General features: G+C 42.8%; 1 protein-coding gene and 1 long non-coding RNA gene across 2 annotated transcripts in view; both read left to right on the top strand.

Annotated features, from left to right (window-relative positions):
• The first annotated feature begins 24 nt into the window (after positions 1-24).
• Positions 25-1,655, top strand: LOC116738000. Its single transcript, XR_004343464.1, has 3 exons — positions 25-121; positions 587-620; positions 1,484-1,655. It is a non-coding gene; the product is annotated as an uncharacterized LOC116738000 (long non-coding RNA).
• Positions 1,656-5,128: 3,473 nt separating this feature from the next.
• Positions 5,129-12,167, top strand: part of PKIG (cAMP-dependent protein kinase inhibitor gamma) — a 94,586-nt gene continuing 87,547 nt past the window's right edge. The window contains exon 1 of the mRNA XM_030309549.1: positions 5,129-5,192. The gene's annotated coding sequence lies outside the window, so the exon portion shown is untranslated. The remainder of the gene's footprint in view (positions 5,193-12,167) is intronic.

Below are 12,167 nucleotides of genomic sequence, written 5' to 3'. Positions count from 1 at the left end.
GCCGCCTGGAGCTGAGGTGGGAGATGGGGCGAAAGCGGCCCAGAGCGGCAGGAGGTGTGAAGGCTTTATTCCTTCACCTCACTTGTATTCACTGGGAGCCCGTTATGTGTCGAGATCTGAGGTACAAGAACACACAGGAATTTATGGCCTACTTAAGAGCCTGACACCGAACATAAATGCACTGTGACACACGGTGATGAGTACTCTGAAGAAGTAGTATGAGGAAATGTCCTTTCAATAAAAGCTTATTTATTAACGCTTACTATGTGAGGGGAGAATAATGTGGTTGGGGGTGTGTTTTAATCCGTTAAAATTACACACACTGGAAGGGTGTTCTGAGGAATTTGTATTTAATCTGAGAACCGAAAGATGAGTCCAAGCTAATCGGGGAAATCTGAGCGTTGTTTCTTAAAATGCGGAATCTATACACCACTTGGGGTAAATGGGAGGGTTTTGGGTGCATGAACACATTAGGTAACGCTGAAAAAGGCAGAGTGAGCAAGTCCGGTTTCAAACCAAAGAGAAACTTCGCTCGCCGCTAGTACCTAACAGGTTTCTAACATTTGCTTGCCTCCATTTTTGACAGAGCGAAGGCTTCATTTTACAGGTCTCTCCAAAAGGTAAGCCCTTCTCCAGGTAAGGAACGTTGTTTTGTTTTAGGATCAGTGTGTGTGCTTGCAGAAATCCGTTCATTTGTAGCAAGCCGTGTTCCCGAACCCCAAGTTCGGCTGCCCGTGGCTCCAAAGGCCAATACTCAAGAGGTGAGTTTTGCTTGGAAAGGAATATGAATTTTATTCAGGAGCCTGGCCACCTGAGGAGAAGGCAGACTCTTCTCCAAATGCCGACTCCGCCGAGGTTTCTGCCTGGCCCAGGGATTTTTCAAGGGATTCAGGGCAGGTCATCGGTACAGGGAATGCAGTGGTCCCAACATTTCTCGATTATGTGCAGACTTGCTCGTGCCAGCTGGAGACGTTATCACTGCTCTGGGAGATTGTGCAAGGGGGTCTGGTTCCTTAGTGCCTGGGGATTGCTGCAAGGGGTTCTGGTTTCTGTTTCGTGACTTGCAGAAGTGCTGTCCTTTCTAGAAAGAGTGCATGATCTCTATACCAAAAAAGGTGAGTCAGCCAATCAGTGGGACTGAGGGTGTTTGCTGAAGTTTAGATTACTAGGTTGGCCACACAGGCCGAGGCCGCTTCAGCAACGCTGGTTGTCCATTTAAGAAGTGATGTAAATTTTGCTGGGTAAATTTAAGTTAAAACTGGGAGTCTATTTTAAGAAAAAAAAATTGGGAACTGTTTCACTTATATATATATAACAGTGCAGGTGGTACGCAGATATGGCAACAAGGATGAGAGGAGAGTGTCATACAAATGACTAAGTAGGGGAACATTTACCTGGGAATATAAGAACCTGTAGAGTTTGGCATCCTAAAATATTTAGATTGGAAGACGCCTTAGAAATATCTGAATCTGTTTTTTTACAGAAATGGAAAAAGGCTCAAAGTGAAATGGTTTACCCAAGGCCACAGAAAAGGTTGATGGCAGAGGAAGGAGAATTACTTAAGCTTTCCTAATTCCTACCTGAGCTCTTCACCCGACCCCCACCCTTACCACTCAATACCTGCCCAAGTGGAGTTGCCTCATGGTCACTGTACCTTTCAGGTAACCCTTAAATCCTTACTTCTTCCTGTTTGGGTACTGCTGGACTGGCCTAAAGAAAGCGAAGACTGTAACGAAGTCCGTGGTCAAATCCCCTCAGGGACATACCTATACTCAAAAAAAACCCAGATTTATTTAGTGTGTACAGCAAAGGAGAATTCACATCAGAGAAAACATGAGGTATCTCTCTAAGAGGGAATTGGGAAGAGCTTATTGTAGGATTTGGGTTTGTGCTGCGTATCTGTAAGGAGGGTTTAAGCAAGTGGGGAACAGTTTTGAATTGGATACAGTTGAGAAGCAGGGGCCATTGGATGGTTAGGTATCTCATTGGTTTACCCAGGAGGTGGGAGGATTAGAGCAGAGCCAGAGTTATGATTGAGAAGGAAGCAGGACCCACTCGTGGTAGAAGAGGAGAATATTATCATATTTGTGATTCCACAGCGGCCTTGTCTGCTATTTGTTTACATTCTGTGAGCGCTGCTGTGTACATTCAGCGAGGAACACCGGGTCTACCTGGCAGCTGAAGACTTTTCATTTTCTCATCTACCCAACTGTGGGATCTTGCCAGTCTCTCAGTGTTTCTGACCCTAGTGATTAAGTGTACCTCATCTAGGTGGCAAACATGGGGAAAGCTGATCATCTGCTCCAATTTCCCACGTCATGCAGGAACCCCTCGCATTTCCTCTAGGTTGGGGAGCTCACTGCTGCGCTAAGGCAGCCCCTCCTGTCTTTACATGTTGATTGTCAAAACTAGGTTGTTTCTTCCCTTGTAAGGGAGGAAGTTTTTCCTCTACCCTCTGGATTCACTGATTGGGCAGGGGAGGCCTGGAGGTTTGTATACCATTCTGACAAAGGATGATACATTTTAAATTTGTAGAGAAGTTCTAAGACAATGAAAAGCAGTTTAGGCTATTAGGAAGGTAAAGCGGGAGAAATTAGTGGAAGGATTGTTTTAGTAAGGTTTATTATGTAGATCCCTCTCTTGATAAAAGTCCAGAGTTATCTCCTGTTTAACTTCTGCTCTTCCTGATGGGGAGGGTGGGGGTAACATCTTCACAAAGGGAAATTCATAAGGATGAGGGCAGAGAGCTTTTCTGTGTCTACTTCTCAGTTGTTTTCGGCTTGAAATAATTCTTATTTCAAAGTGGCATGTTCTGGGGTGGCATATTCTAGTCCCACACATTCTTATATATTGTTCAAAAAGATACTATGGGTACTTGGTTTTTAAAAATACTGCATAAAAGTACAGTGAAAATGTATTACCTTACCCCCTCACCTCCCAGATCTCTTTCCAGAGTTTATAGATGCATATGCCATGATTATATGTATTATCTATCATTCCCTTTTTACACATGGTAGCATTCCAACCACATAGTGGTGCATATTGCTTTTTTCACTTAACTTATTCATTTATTCAGTAAATATTTACCATGCTCTTACTATGTGCCAGGCAGTTCCCAGTGATGAGAAAACAGCAGGGAACAAAACAAAATGCCTGCCTTTTAAAGAGCTTATGCTGTAGTAAAAAGAGACAAGTAATAAACAAATATAGGGGTGCCTGGGTGGCTCAGTTGGTTAAGTGTCTGACATCGGCTCAGGTCATGACCTCAGGGTTTGTGGGTTCGAGCCCCGCGTGAGCTGACGGCTCAGAGCCTGGAACCTGCTTTGGATTCAGTGTCTCCCTCTCTCTCTGCCCCTCCCCTGCCTGTGCTCTGTCTCACTCTCTCTCAAAAATAAATAAATGTAAAAATATATATGTATTTTTAAATAAACAAATAGAAAATGTCAGATACTGACAAGAGCTGGGAAAAAAAATAATAAAACAGGCAAGGAGAACACAAGAGTTGGTGGGGGTCTGCTATTTTAAATAGTCAGGGCAGGTGTTTTTGAAGACCTGACATCTGAACAGAGATACTAAAGAAATGAGGAAGCAAACCGCAGAGGAAGAGTGGTCCCGACATGGAATAGCAAGAGGAAAGGCCGTGAAACAGAAGCATGTGTTAAGTAACAAAATTCAACCCAGTAAATTTGAAGATGTAGTTGGTTTTTTTAAGTGATTCATCAATTGAGTGTTACTCCTCTAGCAAGTAGAGAGGCACTCCTTGAAGTTCTACAAAATGGAAGCTTTTACAGAAGGAGAGTGGGGGCAAAAGTTATTAGAAGAAAAGGATTGTCATAGACAAGGCCACTTTCTAGGGGAAAAGCAAGTTGTCTTATGCAGATTACCTCATCCTTCTTTGGGGTGTGGAGAGGGACCAGGTGGCAGACTCTTTGGTGAGGATTAAAAAATTCCTGGCTGACTGGCTAAGACTACATGCCTGGGGGAGGTTGAAACTGCAATTAGACTACATATTGAGCACACGTTTGGGAATTCTGTCTAAGCGACGCCCTTTTGGGTGTGTGTGTGTGTGTGTGTGTGTTTAAAAACATGATTTACTTAAAAACAAGGCCAATGTGGCTGGAGCATGAACAAGAGGGGAGATGGTGAGAGATGAAGCTGAACATGGTGAACAATTCCGGATTTTATTCCAAATATGATGGGAAGGTTGTTGAAAGGTTTTGAACAGGGGAAGGACATGATCATGTTTACATTTTAAAAAGGACATTTTGGCTTCAGTGTGGAGAATAGACTGGGGCAAGGTTGGTAAGTTGGAAGTAATAGTAGATACAAAGACAGGACTAGTTTGGAGACCATTGGTGTAAGCAGAGCTTGAAGACAGGTCTTTATCTAGACTTTATTTACGTCTTTATTTCGGTCTCTCTTAATTCTTGCTGTAGAAATTCATTTTATGGGTGCATCTACTGATGGACATTTAGACTGGTCTCAACCAGTTTGCTTTTACAAACAGTGGAGCAATGAATATCCGTTGTGCCCATGTTTCAGTATATTTGCAGGGTTATTTCAAGAAATATAATTGCTGATCAGAAGCTAAATTTGCCATATTAAAATGCAATCTGATGATCTAATTCTCACCTTGAGCCCAAAGAAACAAGTTTATTCATTCTTTGCCACACCACCCCTTCTGAGATTAAAGGGAAACGCATCTGCCACTCCTCCCACATCAGTTTTCTCGTCTTTAAATATTCCCAGTCTAGCAAGCTTCCGCCTATGGCCCCGTTCTCTCCTCCAACTGTCCCCGTATCTGGTTACAGAGAGATAAACCGAGGCAAAGGCGGGATCCGAGGTACAAGTCCCCACCCCTCCCCCGCCTTACTGTTTCCCTTTCCCTCAGCATTTCTTTCCTTTCCTTTTCTCCTGGGGCCTAGTTTCAGGCTGCCAAACCCCACCCTGGTCCCTCACGGCTCAGGACCCCAACTCCCACTCCCTTTCCCTCCTCTGGCGGCTCTGGGGCCGCGGAAGGGGACGCGACCCGTCCCGGTCCCTTCCGAGCCGCCGTAGCGCCCGCCGCGGGAGTTCGGCAGCTCCGGTCGCCAAGGCAACGCGCTCCGCTGCGCGCTGCGGGCGCCAAGCAGCCCGGCGGAGGCGCAGCGGGCCGGCGGCGGCCCCGGCTCAGCGAGGCGGCGGGACTGCAGGTGAGCAGGGCCGGGCGGGCAGTCGCGACCCAAACACGCCGCTTCGGCGTCGACTCGTCGCAGCAGACCTGGGGCTGGAGCGTGGGGGACCCCCGGGAAGGAGGCTGGGGCCAGACCTTAATCCCCTGCGCCGCGCCCGGGCGGCACCCCCTCCTGCCCTGCAACCCCACTTGGCGCTGGCTTGGAGTGCGCTTTTGGCTGTTTACTGTATTTTGGGCCCATTGCTCCTCCTGACCTGCAAGTTTCTGAGAAAAAGAAAACCCCTCTTATTTGGGTGTTGGGGAATAACTCAAAACTGCGGAAAATGTGTGCCGGTGCGACTCTCCTGGGGCCAGAGAGGATTGACTTCATTGTAAATCAGTTTTCCCATCTGCAAAATGGGCATAATAATAGCTGTCTTATAAGGCAAACTAAATTTATATTTAAAACCCTTGCAGGTAAGTTCTCAATATCTTGGAGCTTTTATCAGTGCTACTACTACAAGGAAGTCCATCACTGAGCATGTATTGTGTGCCGGGGCCTGGGCTGATCGCCACGCCACGGGTGGAGTGAATGAGACGTCTTGTCCTCAGGGAACTCCACGGTTTTACCGTATAAACAGGAATGCATTGTGATTCAAGCTATGGTTTTGGACATATAGGGGACCGTGAATGCCTAGAGAAGGCAGTTAACTTAGATTTCAGGAAATGAGGCTAGGGAAGGTGGTCAAAGAAGATGACTTCCAAAATGAGACATGAAGGCTGCCTTTGTATTGGCTAGATGAGCATTGTGAAGTGCACAATGTTCTAGGCAGAGAGAGCTGCAAGTGCAAAGCCCCAGAGCTAGAGTGCAGCCTTTTTGGGCATCTGCAAGGATTTCATAGGCTGGTTAGAGACAGATTCCAAGAAGTGGAAGTGGTCTGGCTAGATGATGTTTGAGAGAAAAGCAGGTGCTGCTTCAGAAAGACTTTCCTTGTATCTCCTTTGTAACTTCTGAAGAATTTGGATTTTAGCTTGGGGGCATTGGGGAGCCATCAAAGGATTTTAAGCATGCAGTAAGTGTGTGTTCTATGTTGCATGTGTTTGATCAGAGGTATGGTTTCAGAAAGATGGGGGGAGTTGTGCTCCTTCTCGGTCTTCATTCCTCTTATCTGTTTTTCACATTGCAGCCATTCATTTATGGCAATTCAAAGAATATTTATCAAGTGTCTGTTATGCACCAAGCATTGTGGGGGCAGTAAGGACTCAGATTCCTGCCCTCACAGCATGCATTCCAAACATGTTCCAAGGTACACTTATGGGGTATAGTACATGAATCCAGTACAACTGGAAACTTAACATTGGAAGAGAACCATCAAGAGAAATTTGAAAAAAAGAAAGAAAGGCCTAGATCATTTGAGGCCACTGTGTTGTACACTCTTGGAAGAAGGGTTCATTTAGACTATACTAGGAAGGAATGGCCAGAGAAGTAGAAGGAAAACAGGAGAATGCAGTCATGAAAGCCAAAGGAGAGGTTAATTTTGCAGAATCCTGCTTAGGTTTCAAGTAAGATAAGTTAAACATTAAAATGTGTCCTTCGGATGAATAAATATAGAGGTCACTGGGGACCTAATTGAGCAGATTTGGTGAAATGATGGGGGTGGAATCTAGAATATCGGCAGCTTCCAAAGGTTCAATGTAATATATCAGTGGGATGAGGAGAGAGTGGGATGTGAGAAAATAAAGACAAAGTGTAGGCAGCTCACAGAGTTTGGCTGTGAAGGGAGAGAGGGGAGAGAGAGAAGGCTGGAGAGCGATTGGGGAATAAGGTGAAGTTTTAAGCATGAGAGAGACGTGAGCAGATTTAAATGCTGATGGCAAAGAGCCAAGTACTGAGGAGAGAGGCTGAGAAAATACAGGAGATGAAAGGGGAAACGGATGGCACTACTTTCCCAAAAAGGTAAGAGTGGATAACATCCACAGCACAGATCTTTACGAGGAGTCTGACAGCTTCTACTTTTTTGAAGAAGTGAAAAGCAAGGCAGTTGATGACAAGGAGTATGTCAGTGTAATTCAACAACAACAAAAAATAAAAGGCATAGTGTGGAGTGAGTTATATTTTCATTATTGTCCTGTATTAGACATTTATTGAACTAGTAAGTGTTGAGCACTTTTCATGCACTAGCCTCAATTAGTGATGTAATCTTGAGAACAATCCTGTGAGATAGCCTTTATTATGATTCCCAGTCTGTGGATGAGGAAATTGAGGTAAAATGCTTCCCCAAGGTCATACAGGATTTGAATCCAACTCTTTTTTTTTTTTTTTGAAAGAGAGCCAAGGGAGCAGGGGAGAGGGAGAAAGAATCTCAAGCAGGCTCCACGCTCAGCACAGAATCCTACACAGGGCTGGATCCTACCACCCTAGGATCATGATCAGAGCCAAAATCAAGAGTCAGATGCTCAACGGGACTGAGCCACCTAGAGCCTTTGCTCCTAGTCACTATGCAGACAGTATGACTGTCTACCTACGTATGATACAATGACCTGCTGAGAAGATTCAAGAGAATTAAGTAAAAATAATTAGGTATAATAAGGTTAAGTGAACAAGCAGGTGTAACAGACAAAAAGCAATAGCTTTATGCAAGCAGTAATAGAAAATGAAATTGTAGGAGAGATGAAAATAACAACATGAAAAATAATATACCTAGGAACAAACTTTCAAATAAATGGGCCCAGGCTGGCCTCATAGAACAAGAGTGGCTAGAGGGGAGGAGGCTAGGTACAGGATGGATGTTTGGATAAGAAGGAGGTATTTTTCCTTTGGAAAATATTGATACTGATGCGAGAAACCGGGCATGTAAAAAACAAAGCAGATGGCCTATTGTAAGACATATTGAGAAAATATGCAAGATGTTGACTGTGATGTTTTTATAATGTTGAAAACAGACTGGTTAAATTATGGTGCAGTCCTGTGATATGTACTATTAGCCATTAGAAAAGAATGAGGTGAGGGGCGCTTGGGTAGCTCAGTTCACTGAGCATCCAACTTTGGCTTAGGTCGTGGTCTTGAGGTTTGTGAGTTCCAGCCCAGCTTAGGGCTCGCTGCTGTCAGCATGGAGCCCACTTCAGACCCTCTGTCCCCTTCTCTCTCTCTCTCCCTCCCTTGTGCATGCTCTTTCAAAAATGAACAAATATTAAAAAAAAAAAAAAAAGAATGAGGTGGGAGCTATATATATAAGAAAGATGTTTGCATCATATGGTTAGGTGTGAAAAGTGCATTAGAGTACAGTGTGTTCCTATTTTTGCTTTTTTAAGTGTATACATACAAATCTATAGGAAAAATGTCTAGAAAGAGTAGTTCTTTTTAAATTTTTTTTTATTTTAATTATGGCAAAATACCCATAACATAAAATTTACCATCTTAAACATTTTAAGCATATAGCTCAGAGTGCTAAGGATATGCACATTGTTATGCAACAAATCTCCAGAATTCTTTCATCTTGTAAAACTGAAACTCTTTATCTATTGAACAATTTCCCCTTTTCCCCCTTTCCCCCTTCCCTCAGCCCCCCCCCCCACAACCACCCTTCTCCTTCCTGTATCTATGAATTTGACTGCTCTAGATACTTGATATAAATGAAATTGTACAATATTTGTCTTTTTGTGACTAACTTATTTCGGTTAGCATAATGTCCTCAAAGCTCATCCATGTTGTAGCCTGTGTCAGATTTCCTTCCTTTTTAAGGCTGAATAATATATATTTTTAAAAGTTTATTATTTTATGAGAGAGAGAGAGCACGCTCATGGATGGCGGGGTAGGGAGGTGCTGAGAGAGAGGGAGAGAGCAGGCCTCACGTTGTCAGTGCAGAGCCCAATGTGGGGCTGGGGCTTGAGCCCACGGGTGAGATCAAGACCTGAGCCGAAATCAAGAGTAAGACACTTAATCTACTGAGCCACCCAGGTGCCCCTGAATAATATTTTATTGTATGTATACGTACACGTTGTGTGTACATAGTATGTATAAATATTATGTTTATCCATTCCACACATGGGCACTTGGGTTGCTTCCACCTTCTGGCTATTGTCAGTAATGGTGCTATGAATATGAGTGTAATAGAGGGGTTTTTTATGTCCATGTCAGGAGATCATGGGGAGACTTTTGTTCCTTATTGCCTTATTTATTTATTTTTTTATGAGCATGACTTGTTTTATAATCAGAAAAAGCAATAAGGATATGTCCTATTTGGGAAGATGGGGGAGTAAAGGTTAAAAAAAGGCCTGATCTCGGGCAGTGGCAGCAGGAATGGAATGGAGAGGGCAGATTTGAGAGACACCTCAGGAGAATTAACCGGACTTGACCACTAAAAGGTAAGGGAGAGGAGAGTGGAAGACTCGCCCCACCAGTGATGACAAGGGACATCAGTCCTAGAGGGGCTTAGACTAGGGGAAAAGGGAGGATGTAAGACTGGAGAGCCACCTGAACCTTTGTTCAGGAATTTGGACTTTTTCCTGAAAGCAGAGGGAAGCCATTGAAAGGAAGGGAAATGACTTAATCAGAATTGTGTTATAGAATGATCACCCTGATTCCCTTCAACCCATTCTGCAAGCTGAAGCAAGATGGGGCCAAGTTTCCCTTTGTGTTACTTAGGCTTGAACCTCTGCTAATTTCCTTTTATTTGAGATGAAGTATTAGTGCTGAAAGATACGTATCTGCTCTTGAAAAGCACCTGGAATATTTCAAACAAAGTGCTATTTAGATTACATTGATTTCTAATTGTATTCAGTTTTATCTCAACCCCACAGTCTCCTGTAAATTTACTTTCTACCTTTAGTAGGGGAAGTATGAATAATTGAGGAAGTAAACAAGATATATAAACAACTCAAGTTTGAGAACTTCAGTTTATTGTTAATAAATTTTGACACTTTCCTTTTGGGAGAAAAGGGCCAATGTACAGTAAACACTGTCATATTAAGGAGATATTACAAAACAAAAATTTGGGGAAGTTCTAAGAGACTCAGCCCATTACCTGTTTCTTTTCTTTTTTTTTTTTTTAACGTTTATTCATTTTTGAGAGAGAGAGAGATGGAGTGTCAGTGGGGGAGGGGCAGAGAGAGAGGGAGACACAGAATCCGAAGCAGGCTCCGGGCTCTGAGCTGTCAGCACAGAACCTGACACAGGGCTCGGACTCACTAATTGTAAGACCATGACCTGCGCTGAAGTCCGATGCCCACCCGACTGAGCCACCCAGGCGCCCCTACCTGTTTCTAACCCAACAAAACTACAATCTCTGTCTGCTTCCATACCATCGCAGAGAGAGAGAACTAACTATTATGATAACATATGTAAGAGTTTTGCAGTTTATAAGGGCTGAATTTCCGAAAGATGTGAATCCATGATCTCATTTCATTCCTCCTAAAAATTGTGTGAGGCAAGGATTATCATTATCATTCCCGTTTTTAGATGAGAAAATTGGAGATCAGAGTATTCAAGAGTATTCCAAAGTCCTATATCTACTAAACTCTGGAGTTTGAATCTAGGTTTTATTTTCTTTTTATATTATAGCTTTTTAATATGGAAAATTTTAAACATATACGAAAGTACAAAGAATAGTATGATAAATATCTATATACCCATACCCCAGCTTCAATAGTTACCAAGACATGGTCAGTTTTATTCTATCTATACCCCCTACTCCCTCTCCACCTTGGATCTTTTTTTTCCATTCTGGATTATTCTAAAGCATATCTTAGATGACGGATCATCTTATCTGTAAATGCTTCAGTATGTATCTAAGAGATAAGGACTTTTTCTCCCTTGCCCCCTTTTCCCTGTAATCATATACCATTATCATCATACCTGAAAAACAAACAGTAGTAATTCCTAAAAAACACCTAGTATTTGTTTGGTATTCAGTTTCCTCAGCTGTCTCATAAATGTCTTTTTACAATTGATTAAATTGGGATCCAAACAGGATCCACCTATTACATCTGGTCGATTGTCTCTTAAGTCTTTTCATTTATAGCAATCTCCTCCTCTTTCTCCCGCCCCCGTTCCCCTTGCTTTTATTTGTTGAAAAAGTAGGTCATTTGTCCTGTACAACTTACCACATTCTTGATTTGGTTGGTTGCATCCCTTTAATGTGTCCCTCTCTTCCCTTAATTTTTTTGGCCATTATACTTTATAGGTGGTGCCATGCATCTCATCATGTGCACAAATGAGGGACAGGGGAGAGAGAGAGAGAGGGAGAGAGAGGGAGAGAGAGAGAGAATATGAATCTTAAGCAGGCTCCATGCTCAGCACAAAGCCCCACACAAGGCTCCATCCCACAATCCTAGGATCAAGACCTGAGCCGAAATCAAGAGTCAACCACTCAGCCAACTGAGGCACCCAGGCGCCCCTCCCTGGATGTGATTTTCAGATTGATCATGGGGTTCAGATGTTGTTAGCATGGTCCATCCATTATAAGTTTCTCATTAGTCTTTCACAGAATGATTTTAGCAGCTCTTAATGATCATTGCTCAGATCTAGAATTTCTTTAGGGTTTGGAAAATGAATCTAGGTTTTCTAATACCAGGTCATGTACTCTGTTAAATCCCACTGTCTCCATATTAAAGGAATGTTTTGTCCTGTATTCTCTGCTGTGATGGATGGAGAAAAATCTCTCAATTAATGATTCAGCTTAACATATATTTTTAAAAAATAGAGCCCATATGCTGTGTCTAATACTGGTTGCTCACAACATTGTTTTCCTAGGTTGGTCTTGTGTATGGGCAAAACCACACAGTGGAAAGGCTGCTTATGTCAGTGTTTTTCAAACTACACATTGTTATTATACATTAGTATGTTAAAGAATTATTTGGGGGAGAAGTTCCAGCATTTTTTTAAAATAAAAAATTAGAATAGAAATAACGGAAAAAAAGTGCGTCTCATGTAAGAAGAATAAGCTTTGGTTTGTAAAACTTTTGTTTCAGCTCTTTCTGTGTATATCTGGAAGCCATAATATAGAATGCATTTCTT

Source organism: Lynx canadensis, chromosome A3, assembly GCF_007474595.2.
Source record: "Lynx canadensis isolate LIC74 chromosome A3, mLynCan4.pri.v2, whole genome shotgun sequence".
NCBI classification, from domain to species: domain Eukaryota; kingdom Metazoa; phylum Chordata; class Mammalia; order Carnivora; family Felidae; genus Lynx; species Lynx canadensis.
This window is presented reverse-complemented; position numbering and strand designations above follow the sequence as displayed.